The following is an 18,317-nucleotide window of genomic DNA, read 5'->3' as shown; positions in this document are numbered from 1 at the left end:
CGGCCTCCGCCGCCCTGCCACCGGAGTTCGGCGTCCTCCGCAGCTGCCGCCTCGCCGGGCGCGCCGTCACTCCGCCCCTCGCTGGCGTCCCGCGCCCCCAACTCCGGCTGCCGCCTTCGCCGGAGTTCGTCCGTCCAGATCGGGATGAGATCCACCAGGATCTCATCCAAACGCCTCCGCCGTTCCGGATATCTTCGTCCCGGGTCCTCCCCGTCCACGTTTTTCGCGAGGTGATAATCTGCTAAGTCCCAGATCTGTGTCATTATCATGCCATGTTCATCGCATTGTATCTCTGCATCCGTAGCTCATTTTTTGTGCGTGTAATATGTCAAATTGTTCGTCTCAACGAGTACTTCATTTCATTCCATTGCATCATATTCATTTGAGCTCATCTTGATGCCTGAATCATCGTTGCAAGAGTGCTTCATGATGATATCTGCTGTCTGTTAACAGAACGAGCTATTTTGTCATTTTTGCCATGATTGATGTGTGCATCCTATAAGGTTGATGTCTACATGTGTTTTGAACTATGCCATGCCATCTTTACAGAAGTGCTTACCATGTATTTTTGTGATCAATGTGGTGACTAGCACAAGCATGCAAACTACGCATCGTGATGTTGCTGATTTTAGTCCCTGTTCTGCTGTTATTTTGATGCCATGTAAACATGATGCTACAGAGAGATTCATGCATATTTTGAGATACTTCAGTAAGGGTGTTTTAAACATATGGTTATCCTCTATCCATTAATGCCCCTGGTTGCAATTATGGAGTAGTCTAGCAAGTCATTTTCGTGCTCTACTTTTGCTACAAAATGTTTCCCGGTAGATTGTTTACATGTTATTCAATTTTGCCAAGGTTGTTGTAGCGGATCCTTGCATGCTATGAACTTGTTCTTGACTTGGTTTGTTTCATAAACATGTCTTCTTGCTGATGCTATGCTTATCTTGTCATGCAATGACTTGTGGTGAGTGAATCAAGCTTGTTAAGTAGTGTACCTGCTATTACTGTTTTGCTAGGCTGAATCTGTTATTTGGTGATGCTATGTAAACCTGCTTCTACAAATAATTCTATGCATAATCTGGAGATGGTCACTAAGGGTGTTTTGTTCTACATGTTATGCTCTATCCATCCATGCCCCTGGTTGCGTTTATAGCCTGCTGTAGCTTGTTGTTTTCATGCTCCAAAGTTGCTATATAATGTTGCTGTCAGCCTGTTAACATTAAGTTCAGTTGTTGCCATGTGTTTTGCTAGTGATCCATGCACCCTATGAGATTTCTATTGCCATGCTTAGCTTCATAATCACGCCTTCTTACTGTTGGTTGCCCTGCCATGCGATGTTTTGCTCTGTGGTGAGTGGTACAAGCTCACCAACATGCCTTCATAATTCTGTTTCTGCCATGTTTGAATCTGTAATATAACTTGCTATGTTTACGTGGGTACCATCATATTTTCTGTTCCTTTTTGGCTCATGGTCAGTAAGGGACTTTTGTTCTATGCAATTAGTAGATTCATGCCATGCCTTTGTTTGCCATGATAAGTTCCTGTAACATGTTGTTTGATAGCTCTAAACATTGCAACCTGATGTTAATTTCTGCAAAGTCTGAATTGTTATTACTTGCAATCTTGCCATGTGTGTTTGAGTATGTTCTAGTGATTTCTGGAGATAGCTCAGTGTTTATGTTTTGTTATGCTTTACCTGTACATCATGTCCATGCCTTTTGTTTTCTTGTTGAGGTCCTGTAGCATGTTGTTTTGATGCTTGCAATATGCCTAGTTGCTGTTTTGGACAGATTGTTGCTATAATTTGTTTCATGTGTGTGTGTTGAACCATTGCTCCGTTTTGAGTGTGCTCTATATGAAACTTGCTTAGAATTGCATGTAGTTTCATATTATCATGTTGCATCCATGTTTTGAGGTGTTTGCTTGATGTTTGGGTGCATTTTGCATCAATGCCATGTTTAACTTGTTTTGCTCATATCTTCTAGGCCGTAGCTTCGAACTAAATGAACTTTATATGTAACTTGACTAGAATCTCGTGTAGATCATCCTTGTGCATCTTAACTTGCTGTTTAACAACTTGAACATAAGGTTTATTCAGATCTGGACCCATTTCGAAATTTGCATATGAGGACTTACCGGATTTGTTATATGTTGTTCCCGGCCTCATTTAAACTTGCCTTGATGTGTTGCTCTTTTTTGCATCATCTCTTCCCATGAGTAGCTTCATGAAGATTTGTCATGCATCATGCTTGTTGTGCATCATGTCTTGTTCATGTGTGGTGTGCTTACTATGTTGTGTGCTTCTTTTTGATAGTTCCCGTTTAGTTGCGTTCGTGAGGATTCGTTCGTCTACACTTGGTTCGTCTTCGTGGCTTCATCTTCTTCATGGAATCGTTCTTCTGCCTTGCGGGATTTCAGGCAAGATGACCGCTACCCTGGATCTCACTACTATCATTGCTACGCTAGTTGCTTCGTTCTATCGCTATGCTGCGTTACCTATCTTTTGCTCATCAAGCCTCCCATATTGCCATGAACCTCTAACCTTTGACACCTTTCCTATGCAAACCGTTGTTTGGCTATGTTACCGCTTTGCTCAGCCCTCTTATAGCGTTGCTAGTTGCAGGTGAAGTTGAAGATTGCTCCATGACGGACAGGATTTTGGTTGGGATATCACAATATCTCTTATATTATTAATCCATCTATATACTTGGTAAACGGTGGAAGACTCGGCCTTTTGCCTGGTGCTTTGTTCCACTCTTGCCGCCCTAGTTTCTGTCATACCGGTGTTATGTTCCCGGATTTTGCGTTCCTTACGCGGTCGGGTGATTTATGGGACCCCCTTGACAGTTCGCTTTGAATAAAACTCCTCCAGCAAGGCCCAACCTTGGTTTTACATTTGCCTCACCTACCCTTTTTTCCTTGGGAGTCGCGCTCTCGAGGGTCATCTTTATATTATCCCCCCGGGCTAGTGCTCGTCGTGAGTATTGGTCCAACCTGTCAGTCGCCGGTGGCCACCAGGGGCAACTCTGGGCTGGCCTACCGGAAGTTTGGACAATCCGGTGTGCCTTGAGAAAGAGATATGTGCAGCTCCTATCGGGATTTGTCGGCACATCCGGGCGGCTTTGCTGGTCTTGTTTTACCATTGTCAAAATGTCTTGTAAACCGGGATTCCGAGTCTGATCGGGTCTTCCTGGGAGAAGGTATATCCTTCGTTGATCGCGAGAGCTTATCATGGGCTAAGTTGGGACACCCCTGCAGGGTATAATCTTTCGAAAGCCGTGCCTGCGGTTATAGGCAGATGGGAATTTGTTAATGTCGGGTTGTAGATAACTTGACACCAGATCTGAGTTAAAACGCATCAACCGCGTGTGTAGCCGTGATGGTCTCTTTTCGGCGGAGTCCGGGAAGTGAACATGGTTTTGGGTTATGTTTGACGTAAGTAGGTGTTCAGGATCACTTCTTGATCATTGCTAGCTTCACGACCGTTCCTTTGCTTCTCTTCTCGCTCTTATTTGCGTATGTTAGCCACCATATATGCTTAGTCACTGCTGCAACCTCACCACTTTACCCCTTCCTTTCCCATTAAGCTTTGCTAGTCTTGATACCCATGGTAATGGGATTGCTGAGTCCTCGTGGCTCACAGATTACTACAACAACAATTGCAGGTACATGTTGTGCGATGATCATGAGCGAGAGCGATGCTTGCTTGCGTTGAGTTCTTCTTCTGCTTCTTCTTCGATCAGGGATAGGTTCCAGGTCGGCAGCCTGGGCTAGCAGGGTGGATGTCGTTTGAGTTTCTGTTTGTGTTTCATCCGTAGTCGGAACATGCTCTTATGTAAGATGATGTTGTATTCGTGTGGCATTGTATGCCTTTTGTATGTATCCTCATCTATTATGTAATGTTGATGTAATGATATCCACCTTGCAAAAGCGTTTCAATATGCGGGTCTATCCTTGGTGGGACCTTTGAGTTCCTTTTGGATAGGGTCGCATATTGGGCGTGACAAGTTGGTATCAGAGCCTCGACCGACCTTAGGAGCCCCTTGATTGATCGTGTAGTTTGGCCATTGTTGAGTCTAGAAGAAAACTGTTTTCGGAGTCTAGTTATATCGGAGAGTAGGAATTCTTTTTACTCCTCAGCCCCCTTCGTCGCTCTGGTAAGGAATCTTGACGTAGGTGTTTTGAACTACTCCTCTTCCCCTTCAAAATTTTCTTTAGGATCATGCAGTTGGTTTTCCGATCGTTGGATCTCAGCTCTTTTTATCCGGTGCATTTCTCGTCAAGTTGAGTCAAGCCTCTTCATCTTTGAGTTCAATCCTTAGTTGTTTTCTTTTCCCACCTGCCCACCCCTCTTCCTCTCAGAACCGGAGTCCGTAATCGAGTATCCATCCTACTCGTGCGAAGTCTTTGATTTCTTTCCTCAACGATTTCAACCGGTGTTTTCTCTTCAAGATATTCGTCGGTTCCCCCTTCCAAGTTGATTTTGTTTTCCCGCCCTCCCACCCGTTTTCTTCCCGGAGTTTGAGTCTCTCTCGACCATCTATTTCATTCGTGCGGAACCCTTTAGTCTTCCCTAAATTATTTCAACCCGTGAATTCTCGTCTCGTTCGACATTCTTCATCACTTTCTTTTTCCGGTGCACTCAATTCAAGTTTTTCGGGTGATCATATTCTTTCCTTGGATCAAGTGTTCTCCTTGTTCGTTCGCCTCTCGCCAATTTATCCTTCCGGAGTGTTCAAGACATCTTAGGAGATTCGTCTGTGTTCCAATTAATTCGAGGTTGTCACCTAATTCAAATATTTCAATCGTTCCGGTGCATCATCTATCTGTTCAATAATCCCTTTTCAATGGTGTTATCTCTTTAGTGGGCCCATAACCCACATGTCTTTTTCCAGGATCTTACCTGACTCTTTTCTTTTCCTGGAGTTATTCTCAAATCCTTTTGAAGTTTGGCGTAAGTATGAATTTCATCAGTCAGATGCCTTTCCAAGCTCGATTCCAAATCATTTCATTGCTGGCTCAACCTCTTTGCTTTTCATTCTCCCGGAGTATCTCAGCAATTTTGTTGCTGTTTCTCGTCGTCATTTGAAGATCGAAGAAGAGTCTTTCCTCTAAATCTTGTCTGTTCTCTCAAAGATTCGTGGTTCTAGCTTCATATCATCCTCTCGAATTATTTCAGTTTGTCAGATATTCTTTCTTACCATCCGGAGTATGTCAGGAGTTGTTTTCCTATTTCTTTTCACCGGAGGCCATCGTTCCAAAAGAATTCTTCGCCCTCATCATTCCAGTTATCATTCTCTATTTATCCCGGTGCTTCGTTCAAGTATTCTTCAATCAGTTCACAATCTCTAAGTTCTCGTCTCTCTAAATCCCCTCAATCATATTTGCTCTTCTAATTCTTCCCGATGATTCTTTCTCTTTCATCAATCATTTCCGAATTCTTACGGTGGTTCGTCCAAGATTATTTTTCTTTGTTTATCATGTCAATTCATTCGTTCTTTCCAATCCTACCGGTGGTTCATGAAGACCTTCTCAAGTTTGCGACATGTCACTTCTCAATCCTTTTCAAGAAGAATAAGTGGTATGCAAAATCCTTTAACTTGATGAAGGATAAGCATATAATAAATCTTATTCTTATTTCCTCAAGGTGTTTAATCCCTTTTCGTCGGAGTTTGTTCGTGAGGAATAAATTCTAGTTCAAGTGTTTTCATCTTTTCTTTTCCGGAGTTCAAATTTTCCTGGTCCATTTCATCGAAACCTCCATCTAAAGCATCGCAAGCTTTAATCTTATTCTTTTCATCCTGCAGTTCTATCTCATCATCCTTTTGTTTACCGGAGTTCTTCATGGTGGTTCTTCATGATTTAATTCATTCTTCAAGTGTTCATCAAGGTTTTGTTGGAGGAGTTCAAGTATCTTTTCTTCTCGCATCTCGAAGTGTAATTAATTCTTTGTATTCTTTTGAATTGGAGTTTTGCATTCCTTCGTTCTTCTCAGCTATTCAACCATTTCCGTTTGCGGCTGGTTATCACCTCATAATTTCTGAGATGTTATCCATAAGTCCACAACAAGCTTATTCTTTCGTTGTTGATTTTCTCAACAACTCCATTCAACCTTTTCTTCTAAGGTTGCTTTCTATTTCATTCATGGCACAAGTTGTCATTTTCTTCTCCGTTCTTTTCATTCAACTCTTTTAATTCTTTCCGGAGGTTTTGTGTCATGTCTTCATCAAGTATCATTCCGTCCTCTCAAGCTCATGTTCTATTCTTTCCATGTTCAATCGGAGTTTTACCTAAATCCTTTCAGTCTTATTCGTTTCTTATCTCGTTCTAACCAGAGTGGTTTCATAGTCTATCTAATTCCATGAGCTTTCGATTCCCGTCATTCTCGTCGTTCCTCTTTTCCTTCTCGAGTGCTCTCGATTCTTTGCTTCTTCTCTTGAGTTCTTGCTTCACCTCATCCCCTTTTTCTCTTCCGTCTTGGTCCTAAGATCACAGGACGAGATCTCTTGTTAGTGGAGGAGTGTTGTAACGCCCCGGATTCGATGCGCCAGGTGTCCGCCAGTTATTCGCCGTCGTTGCCATGTCATTTGCTTGCGTGTTGCATTTTGCCATGTCATCATGTGCATTTCATTTTGCATACGTGTTCATTTCAGGCATCCGAGCTTTTGCCCGTTGTCCGTTTCGCGATCCGGCACTCCTATGCCCTCCGGTGTTCCCCTTTTCTCTCCTGTTGTGAGTGGGTATTAAACTTTCTCGGAATGGCCCGAGGTTTGCCAAGCGGCCTTGGTATACCACTGGTAGACCGCCTGTCAAGTTTCGTGCCATTTGGAGTTCGTTTGACACTCCAACGGTTAACCGCGTAGCCCAAAACCCCCCTTTCTCTTTGCAGCCCAACACCCTTCTAAAGTGGCCCAAAACCCATCTAACTCCCCTCCATGCTCTTGGTCGTTCGATCACGATGGCGTGGCCGAAAACCGCTCCTCATTTGGACTCTCCTAGATCCCTCTACCTACAAATAGGTGCACCTCCCCCGAAATTTCCGCAGTCCAAACTCTAAATCTCCTCCCTCTCCGCGCCGGACACGTCCGCCCCCGGCTGGACATGTCCGCGGCCGTTCCCCAGCCAATCAGATCGCGACACCTGTCCCTGCGTCGCCGTCCCGCCGCCGCGGCCCGTGAGGCCCACGGCCGGCCCGCCCGCGCTCGCGCCGGGCCCGTGCCGTGCCCCCGCGCCCGCGCCCGCCGGATCCCCGCTCCGCCGCCTCCCTGCCCTCCGGTCCCGTCGCCGGCGTGCTGCTCCGCCGCCGCCGTCAGCCGGCGCCGCCCCGCCGCCTCGGACCCGCCGCCGCTCCCGCGCCCCGGGGCCCCTCCGCCCTCGCCGCCTCCAACCCAGGGTCCCGCGCGCCACCGGCCCCTCGCCGGCCGGCGCAGACCGGAGCTGTCGCGCCCCGGCCTCGGGCTCGCCGGAGCGCGCCACCCCGCGCCCACAGTGACCCGCCTCGCCGTGCCTCTCCTCGCCTCCGGCCTTCGCCGCCCTGCCACCGGAGTCCGGCGTCCTCCACCGCTGCCACCTCGCCGGGCGCGCCGTCGCTCCGCCCCTCGCCGGCGTCCCGCGCCCCCCAACTCCGGCCGCTGCCTTCGCCGGAGTTCGTCCGTCCAGATCGGGATGAGATCCACCAGGATCTCATCCAAACGCCTCCGCCGTTCCGGATATCTTCGTCCCGGGTCCTCCACGTCACGTTTTTCGTGAGGTGATAATCTGCTAAGTCCCAGATCTGTGTCATTATCATGCCATGTTCATCGCATTGTATCTCTGCATCCGTAGCTCGGTTTGGTGCGTGGAATATGTCAAATTGTTCGTCTCAACGAGTACTTCATTTCATTCCATTGCATCATATTCATTTGAGCTCATCTTGATGCCTGAATCATCGTTGCAGGAGTGCTTCATGATGTTATCTGCTGTGTGTTAACAGAATGAGCTCTTTTGTCATTTTTGCCATGATTGATGTGTGCATCCTATGAGGTTGATGTCTACATGTGTTTTGAACTATGCCATTCCATCTTTACAGAGGTGCTTACCATGTATTTTTGTGATCAATGTGGTGACTAGCACAAGCATGCAAACTACGCATCGTGATGTTGCTGATTTTAGTCCCTGTTCTGCTGTTATTTTGATGCCATGTAAACATGATGCTATAGAGAGATCCATGCATATTTTGAGATACTTCAGTAAGGGTGTTTTAAACATATGGTTATCCTATATCCATTAATGCCCCTGGTTGCAATTATGGACTAGTCTAGCATGTCATTTTCGTGCTCTACTTTTGCTACAAAATGTTTCCCGGCAGATTGTTTACATGTTATTCAATTTTGCCAAGGTTGTTGTAGTGGATCCTTGCATGCTATGAACTTGTTCTTGACTTGGTTTGTTTCTTAAACATGTCTTCTTGCTGATGCTATGCTTATCTTGTCATGCAATGACTTGTGGTGAGTGAATCAAGCTTGTTAAGTAGTGTACTTGCTGTTACTGTTTTGCTAGGCTGAATCTGTTATTTGGTGATGCTATGTAAACCTGCTTCTACAAATCATTCTATGCATAATCTGGAGATGGTCACTAAGGGTATTTTGTTCTACATGTTATGCTCTATCCATCCATTCCCCTGGTTGCGTTTATAGCCTGCTGTAGCTTGTTGTTTTCATGCTCCAAAGTTGCTATATAATGTTGCTGTCAGCCTGTTAACATTAAGTTCAGTTGTTGCCATGTGTTTTGCTAGTGATCCATGCACCCTATGAGCTTTCTATTGCCATTCTTAGCTTCATAATCATGCCTTCTTACTGTTGGTTGCCATGCCATGCGATGTTTTGCTCTGTGGTGAGTGGTACAAGCTCACCAACATGCCTTCATAATTCTGTTTCTGCCATGTTTGAATCTGTAATATAACTTGCTACGTTTACGTGGGTACCATCATATTTTCTGTTCCTTTTTGGCTCATGGTCAGTAAGGGACTTTTGTTCTATGCAATTAGTAGATTCATGCCATTCCTTTGTTTGCCATGATAAGTTCCTATAACATGTTGTTTTTTAGCTCTAAATATTGCAACCTGATGTTAATTTCTGCAAAGTCTGAATTGTTATTACTTGCAATCTTGCCATGTGTGTTTGAGTATGTTCTAGTGATTTCTGGAGATAGCTCAGTGTTCATGTTTTATTATGCTTTACCTGTACATCATGTCCATGCCTTTTGTTTTCTTGTTGAGGTCCTGTAGCATGTTGTTTTGATGCTTGCAATATGCCTAGTTGCTGTTTTGGACAGATTGTTGCTATAATTTGTTTCATGTGTGTGTTGAACCATTGCTCCGTTTTGAGTGTGCTCCATATGAAACTTGCTTAGAATTGCATGTAGTTTCATATTATCACGTTGCATCCATGTTTTGAGGTGTTTGCTTGATGTTTGGGTGCATTTTGCATCAATGCCATGTTTAACTTGTTTTGCTCATATCTTCTAGGCCGTAGCTCCGAACTAAATGAACTTTATATGTAACTTGACTAGAATCTCGTGTAGATCATCCTTGTGCATCTTAACTTGATGTTTAACAACTTGAACATAAGGTTTATTCAGATCTGGATCCATTTCGAAATTTGCATATGAGGACTTACCGGATTTGTTATATGTTGTTCACAGCCTCATTTAAACTTGCCGTGATGTGTTGCTCTTGTTTGCATCATCTCTTGCCATGAGTAGCTTCATGTAGCTTTGTCATGCATCATTCTTGTTGTGCATCATGTCTTGTTCATGTGTGGTGTGTTTACTATGTTGTGTGCTTCTTTTTGATAGTTCCCTTTTCGTTGCGTTCGTGAGGATTCGTTCGTCTATGCTTGGTTCGTCTTCGTGGCTTCATCTTCTTCATGGACTCGTTCTTCTTCCTTGCGGGATTTCAGGCAAGATGACCACTACCCTGGATCTCACTACTATCATTGCTATGCTAGTTGCTTCGTTCTATCGCTATGCTGCGTTACCTATCTTTTGCTCATCAAGCCTCCCATATTGCCATGAACCTCTAACCTTTGACACCTTTCCTATGCAAACCGTTGTTTGGCTATGTTACCGCTTTGCTCAGCCCTCTTATAGCGTTGCTAGTTGCAGGTGAAGTTGAAGATTGCTCCATGACGGACAGGATTTTGGTTGGGATATCACAATATCTCTTATATTATTAATGCATCTATATACTTGGTAAAGGGTGGAAGACTCGGCCTTTTGCCTGGTGCTTTGTTCCACTCTTGCCGCCCTAGTTTCCGTCATACCGGTGTTATGTTCCCAGATTTTGCGTTCCTTACGCGGTCGAGTGATTTATGGGACCCCCTTGACAGTTCGCTTTGAATAAAACTCCTCCAGCAAGGCCCAACCTTGGTTTTACATTTGCCTCACCTACCCTTTTTTCCTTGGGAGTCGTGCTCTCGAGGGTCATCTTTATATTATCCCCCCCGGGCCAGTGCTCGTCGTGAGTGTTGGTCCAACCTGTCAGCCGCCGGTGGCCACCAGGGGCAACTCTGGGCTGGCCTACCGGAAGTTTGGACAATCCGGTGTGCCCTAAGAACGAGATATGTGCAGCTCCTATCTGGATTTGTCGACACATCCGGGCGGCTTTGCTGGTCTTGTTTTACCATTGTCGAAATGTCTTGTAAACCGGGATTCCGAGTCTGATCGGGTCTTCCTGGGAGAAGGTATATCCTTCGTTGATCGTGAGAGCTTATCATGGGCTAAGTTGGGACACCCCTGCAGGGTATAATCTTTCGAAAGCCGTGCCTGCGGTTATAGGCAGATGGGAATTTGTTAATGTCCGGTAGTAGATAACTTGACACCAGATCCGAATTAAAACGCATCAACCGCGTGTGTAGCCGTGATGGTCTCTTTTCAGTGGAGTCCGGGAAGTGAACACGGTTTTGGGTTATGTTTGACGTAAGTAGGAGTTGAGGATCACTTCTTGATCATTGCTAGCTTCACGACCATTCGTTTGCTTCTCTTCTCGCTCTTATTTGCGTATGTTAGCCACCATATATGCTTAGTCGCTGCTGCAACCTCACCACTTTACCCCTTCCTTTCCCATTAAGCTTTTCTAGTCTTGATACCCATGGTAATGGGATTGCTGAGTCCTCATGGCTCATAGATTACTACAACAACAGTTGCAGGTACAGGTTGTGCGATGATCATGACGCGAGAGCGATGCTTGCTTGCATTGAGTTCTTCTTCTGCTTCTTCTTCGATCAGGGATAGGTTCCAGGTCGGCAGCCTGGGCTAGCAGGGTGGATGTCGTTTGAGTTTCTGTTTGTGTTTCATCCGTAGTCGGATGATGCTCTTATGTAAGATGATGTTGTATTCGTGTGGCATTGTATGCCTTTTGTATGTATCCCCATCTATTATGTAATGTTGATGTAATGATATCCACCTTGCAAAAGCGTTTCAATATGCGGGTCTATCCTTGGTGGGACCTTTGAGTTCCTTTTGGATAGGGTCGCATATTGGGCGTGACAGCCTAGTTGACTCGGATCATGTAATCACTTAGATGACTAGAGGGATGTCTATCTGAGTGGGAGTTCATAAGATGAACTTAATTATCCTGAACATAGTCAAAAGTTTTTTTGCAAATTATGTCATAGCTCGCGCTTTAGTTCTACTGTTTCAAATATGTTCCTAGAGAAAATTTAGTTGAAAGTTGATAGTAGCAATTATGCAGACTAGGTCCGTAAACTGAGGATTGTCCTCGTTGCTTCCTAGAAGGCTTATGTCCTTAATGCACCGCTCAGTGTGCTGAACCTCGAACGTCGTCTGTGGATGTTGTGAACATCTGACATACACATTTTGATAACTACATGATAGTTCAGTTAAACGGTTTAGAGTTGAGGCACCAAAGACGATTTCGAAACATCGCGGAACACATGAGATGTTTCGAGGGCTGAAATTGGGATTTCAGGCTCGTGCCCACGTCAAGAGGTATAAGACCTCCGACGATTTTCTTAGCCTGCAAACTAAGGGAGAAAAGCTCAATCGTTGAGCTTGTGCTCAGATTGTCTGAGTACAACAATCACTTTAATCGAGTGGGAGTTGATCTTCCAGATGAGATAGTGATGTTTCTCCAAAGTCATTGCCACCAAGCTGCTAGAGCTTCGTGATGAACTATAACATATCAGGGATAGATATGATGATCCTTGAAGTATTCACGATGTTTGACACCGAGAAAGTAGAAGTCAAGTAGGAGCATCAATTGTTGAGGGTTAGTAAAACCACTAGTTTCAAAAAGGGCAAGGGCAAGAAGGGATACTTCATGAAACGGCAAATCAGCTGCTGCTCTAGTGAAGAAACCCAAGGTTGAACCCAAACCCGAGACTAAGTGCTTCTGTAATAAGGGGAACAACCACTGGAGCAGAATCACCCTAGATACTTGGTAGATGAGAAGGCTGACAAGGTCGATAGAAGTATATTGGATATACATTATGTTAATGTGTACTTTACTAGTACTCCTAGTAGCACTAGGGTATTAGATACCGGTTCGGTTGCTAAGTGTTAGTAACTCGAAATAAAAGCTACGGAATAAACGGAGACTAGCTAAAGGTGAGCTGATGATATGTGTTGGAAGTGTTTCCAAGGTTGATGTGATCAAGCATCGCACGCTCCCTCTACCATCGAGATTGGTGTTAAACCTAAATAATTGTTATTTGGTGTTTGCGTTAAGCATATACATGATTGGATTATGTCTATCGCAATACCGTTATTCATTTTAGGAGAATAATGGTTACTCTGTTTATTCGAATAATACCTTCAATGGTCTTGCACCCAAAATGAATGGTTTATTGAATCTCGATCGTAGTGATACACATGTTCATGCCAAAAGATATAAGATAGTAATGATAGTACCACCTACTTGTGGCACTGCCATGTAAGTCATATTGGTATAAAACGCATGAAGAAGCTCCATGGTGATGGATCTTTGGACTCACTCATTTTTGAAAAGTTTGAGACATGCGAACCATGTCTATTGGTGTATATGCATGAAGAAACTCCATGTAAATGGACCGTCTGGACTCACTTGATTTTGAATCACTTGAGACATGCAAATCATACCACATGGGCAAGATGACTGAAAGCCTCGTTTTCAGTAAAATGGAACAAGAAAGCAACTTGTTGGAAGAAATACATTTTGATGTGTGCAGTCCAATGAGTGCTGAGGCACGCAGTGGATATCGTTATGTTCTTACTTCACGGATGATTTGAGTAGATACTGAGTATATTTACTTGATGAAACACAAGTCTGAATTATTGAATGGTTCAAGTAATTTCGGAGTGAAGTTGAAGATCATCGTGACAAGAGGATAAAATGTCTATGATATGATCATAGAGATGAGTATCTGAGTTACGAGCTTTGGCACGCAATTAAGACATTGTGGAAATTGTTTCACAATTAATACCGCCTGGAACACCATAGTGTGATGGTGTGTCCGAACATCATAGTTGCACCCTATTGAATATGGTGCGTACCATGATGTCTCTTATCAAATTACCACTATCGTTCATGGGTTAGGCATTAGAGACAACCGCACTCACTTTAATAGGGCACCACGTAACTCTGTTGAGACGACACCGTATGAACTATGGTTTGGAGAAACCTAAGCTGTCGTTCCTTAAAGGTTTGGGGCTGCGACGCTTATGTGAAAAAGTTTCTGGTTGATAAGCTCGAACCCAAAGAGGATAAAATGCATCTTCAGAGGACACCCAAAACAGTTGGGTATACCTCCTAATTCAGGTCCGAAAGCAATAGGGATTGTTTCTTGAATCGGGTCCTTTCTCAAGGAAAAGTTTGTCTCGAAAAGTTGAGTGGGAGGATGGTGGAGACTTGATATGGTTATTGAACCGTCACTATAATTAGTGTGTAGCAGGGCACGGGAAGTTGTTCCTGTGGCACCTACACCAATTGAAGTGGAAGCTGATGATAGTGATCATGAAGCCTCGGATCAAGTCACTATCGTACCTCGTAGGGTGACAAGGATACGTACTATTTCAGAGTGGTACAGTAATCCTGTCTTGAAGGTCATGTTGCTAGACAACAATGAACCTACGAGCTATGGAGAAGCGATGGTGGGCCCATATTCCGGCAAATGGTTAGAAGCCATGAAATCCTAGATAGGATCCATGTATCAGAACAAAGCATTGACTTTGGTGGACTTGCCCGATGATCGGCAAGCCATTGAGATAAATGGATCTTTAAGAAGAAGACGGACGTGGACGGTAATGTCACCGTCTATGAAGCTCGACTTGTGGCGAAGAGTTTTTCCCAAGTTCAAGGGGTTGACTACGATGAGATTTTCTCATCCCTAGCGATGCTTAAGTCTGTCGGAATCATGTTAGCATTAGCTGCATTTATGAAATCTGGCAGATGGATGTCAAAAACGAGTTTCCTTACCAGTTTTCGTAAGGAAAGGTTGTATGTGATACAATCAGAAAGGCACTTCAAGAAATATGTCAACTTGTGACCACCACTGTTGGTCACTGAATGGTCACTGTTTTCAATTTGTGACCTTTTTGTGACCAAAAACATAAGGTCAAAAGCTGGCGGTTGTAAACTGATTATAGCGACCTTTCTTCTGGAATGGTCGTGGACGTTTATGACCAAAATACGTCAACTGTGGCGTTTTGGTCACTAGCAGCCTCCCCAGGCCACGTAGGCATCCAGCATGGCAATCTGATGTGGCACAAGATTCAGCCCGGTCCAATTCGGTGTTTATATGGGCCGAGCCCATTAATTCAGCCCATTTACATTTTTTTCCTATGAATTTTTTGTCAGCTTCATGGACCAAGCCCAACATTGCAGCCTTTTTATTTATATTTTTCCTGTTATTTTTTACTAGCTACATGGGCCTAGCCCAGCAATTCAACGTTTTTCTTAGCCATTGCCTTTTATAGTCCTTTTTTTTCGCCCTCAACCCTTTTATAGTCCCTTACTGTTTTGGGCCTCAGCCTTTTTACATTCCATATACTTTTTGGGCCTTGGCCTTTTCGTTTGTCCCACGAGTCATCTTTCCATTTCTCACACTTTGACAATAAACAAATGAAAAATATTTCAAATGACAAGAGAACATATGAAATTGTAAAATGATAGCCAATATTAGCACCAAATATGCTGACTACTGTACAAATACGAAATTACAGTATTTACAATAGTGTTCATACAACCAGATATGCTGGCTACTGTACAACATAACTAGCACTACATTATTACTCGCTACTCTTTACTTTGTCCGGCTTCAAGCTTCTTCAAATTTCTTTAGCCCAGAGCTCCTGTAAAGAGAGGTAACACCACACTTTTAGAGCTAGATCAAGGCACAAAATGTTTATTTGGTTGGGTCATGCTGCAACAATCACATAGAAGCATAATTATAAGCACAAATACACCAATCATCTCAGTTCAAGCAAATCATCTATAGTAGCAAAGCATGAAAAAGGAAGCAGCACATGGCAGAAATGTTTACAACAGCTCAGTTGATGACTTCAAATAGGAATAATGTATACAAGTATAATACAAAAATATGAGAAACTATCACAGTACAGAAATGGTATCACGGATATATATAGCTAACTCAATGACAGATTGAAATGTTTTACTCAATGTATGGAACTCAAAGAACTTTTCTGGTTAGTCACCAGCTTCATGCATTTTAACTTCAATAACTGCAGAAATTAGATAGTATATGAAGGCAATATTCTAAAGATATATCTCTCTCAAACATAGAGTACAACTGAAGCAAATGCAGCTGCTCTTGCTGATATATCTCACTAGACATGGTCTTGCCAACTTACTATGTTAACACAGACTAATCCGAGTGAACCAGCTAATTCTAGTTCGTCCACGGACCACACAACGAATGAATGCATCAAGGTTTGAAGACATTACTACATACATCCTACAACACTGAATCAGCACAACAAAACCTAAGACCATGAAACCAATGAGCTGCAGCTGCAGCACTAAATTAGGAGCAGAAGAAACCAAGCTTTGCGCCAGATGCAGCTAGCAAGCATAAAGAAAGGGGCGAACATGGAAAGCAAGATACCTTCATCTGGTATAGCTTGAGCCATGCCGACCAGCATCCGTTACTTTGTCGGGTGCCTAGCATCCTCAGTGATGGGGATGACATTGGTCCTCTTCTTGGCCATGTTGACAAGATCCCTACCACTCCGGTGAGAGAACTCAACGGCATACACCAACCCAGTCTGCAAAGTGACAAGACTTTGTTAAGACAACTCACATTAAGCAGCATTCACTTGAAATACACAAAGGAAATAGCGACGAGATCTCACTGTTCCAACAGTGTCAGACACATGGGGCACGGTTGTTCCAAAGGCAGCTCCGAGGTACAGCACACGTGTTCCAGGAGCCTGAACCAAGAACCACAAAGTCAGCTACTACAACAATGGTTCCAGTATGAATTACATCCTTGACAAAACAAGGTATTCAAACAATCCAGAATGCAAGCACATGCACAAAAAGGACTTACAATCCAGACCACCGAGCACAGCAGCAGCTAGCTTGGATCTGAAGGGGTTCCACACCCTATACTCAACCTTGGATGCGTCCTCGTTCTGTACAGTTAACAAAACAACAATAAACATCAGCCTACTGCATCTGTAGAACAGTCACGAACATCAATTCAAATCAGCACCAATAGGTGCATCTCTCAGCCAGGATGGGTGCATCATAAGTTTACAAGGAAAGAACTTATAATGAAAACATCTTTGCTTAATCGCCCTGGATGGATAGGAATAATGCAACCAAGGCCTAAGTACCTAACTACTGGTATCTATTAACGATAGATACAGATAGCAAGATATATGCATACCGCATACCAGATACAACATACAATGATCAGTGTGTAGTGTATATATTTTGGTGAGTGTGTAGTGTGTAGTGTATATATTCTGGTTAATGATCAGAATAATTAAGGAAGGCCCTTTCAGTTAGCTAGAATCTTCCTAAGAGATGAGACCCTTAGGACTAACTAAATAGGGCACAAAATTCAAATATAAAACAAAACCAGATGCATATGCTGACAATCAAGCAGGTGCATAACAGGGACCAATCAGAATGAACAGGACTGTAGTTGTTGCTACAAATCTTAAGAACACACACTTTACAAACTATCCTACAGTATTTTCTTCCAAACATAGTTCAGTCTCTATAAACAGAACTAAGTTTATATGTACGTGGATCAGTGGATGCATCTATCAACCTTTCTGATGCCAAATGTGTAACATGAGAGTGAGGCAAGTCACGATCCACAAAAGGGACTCACCCCTTTCTGCTTCCTACGCTAACTTACATTTCTGGTTCCTCTTTTGGGGAAAAGTGAAGCAAGTAACAACAACTATCTTGGTTCTCCGGATTCATGCACAGGAGCAGTAAGTTGATTCCCACAGTTTGTGTTGGAGTACAGAAGCCAGCGCCATCAACAGTCTGTGCTGGAGACTTGGAGTACAAATACCGCTGTATTGATCAAGCTCGCTCTGCTGTGTTGGAGTAGATACAATAATATGAGTATTGACCAAGCTCGCACTGCTGCTCCTTCCATCTGTCCATCAACAGTTTGGAGTATTGGAGCTGCCAAATCTGCAGTTAAGAAGATTTGGGTCAATTGTGTGAACATCAGCAACAACAAGATCATTAGTGTGAAGTTGACAAATCAACAAGAGCAAGATCAGGTACACAAGATCAATTGACAAATCAGTAGATCTAGGTGAGCTACTCCATTTTTACTCCTCATGGCATCTTGTACTCCTAATTCAGTCTTGTTGTCACAGTGAATTTGAATTAAATATGTCTTCTTCATTGTTGTTGTCACAGTGTACTCCATTTCATTTTTACTCATAACAAAAGCGAAATCCTGGCCTTTTCTGAAGATGAAGATACAGTATATACCTCCGGAAGCAGCTCAAGGTTGTGGATCCGAGCACTAGGTTGTGGACACCGGACTCCGCCGCGTACCTGGCCAGCGCTTCCGCGATGTTGTGCCCCTCCAGAACCACCGTCTCCACCTGCACGCACGCACGCACGCTGGAATTCAGACACGATCTAGGCGGCTAGCAGGCGCCCCGAAGAAGGGAAGATGGTCGAGGACTTACGGTTTTGGTGCCGAAGAGGCGGCGGATTAGTAGGGTTGCTTCTTCTGGTTCCACCTGCAGCAGCAACAGCAGCTTCTACAGATCAGATCGGACACAAAACAAATCACACGCAGGCAGACAGAAGGAATAAGAGGGAGGGAGGAAACAGA

The sequence above is a fragment of the Triticum aestivum genome, chromosome 5B, assembly GCF_018294505.1.
Source record: "Triticum aestivum cultivar Chinese Spring chromosome 5B, IWGSC CS RefSeq v2.1, whole genome shotgun sequence".
Classification (NCBI taxonomy): Eukaryota; Viridiplantae; Streptophyta; class Magnoliopsida; order Poales; family Poaceae; genus Triticum; species Triticum aestivum.
This window is presented reverse-complemented; position numbering follows the sequence as displayed.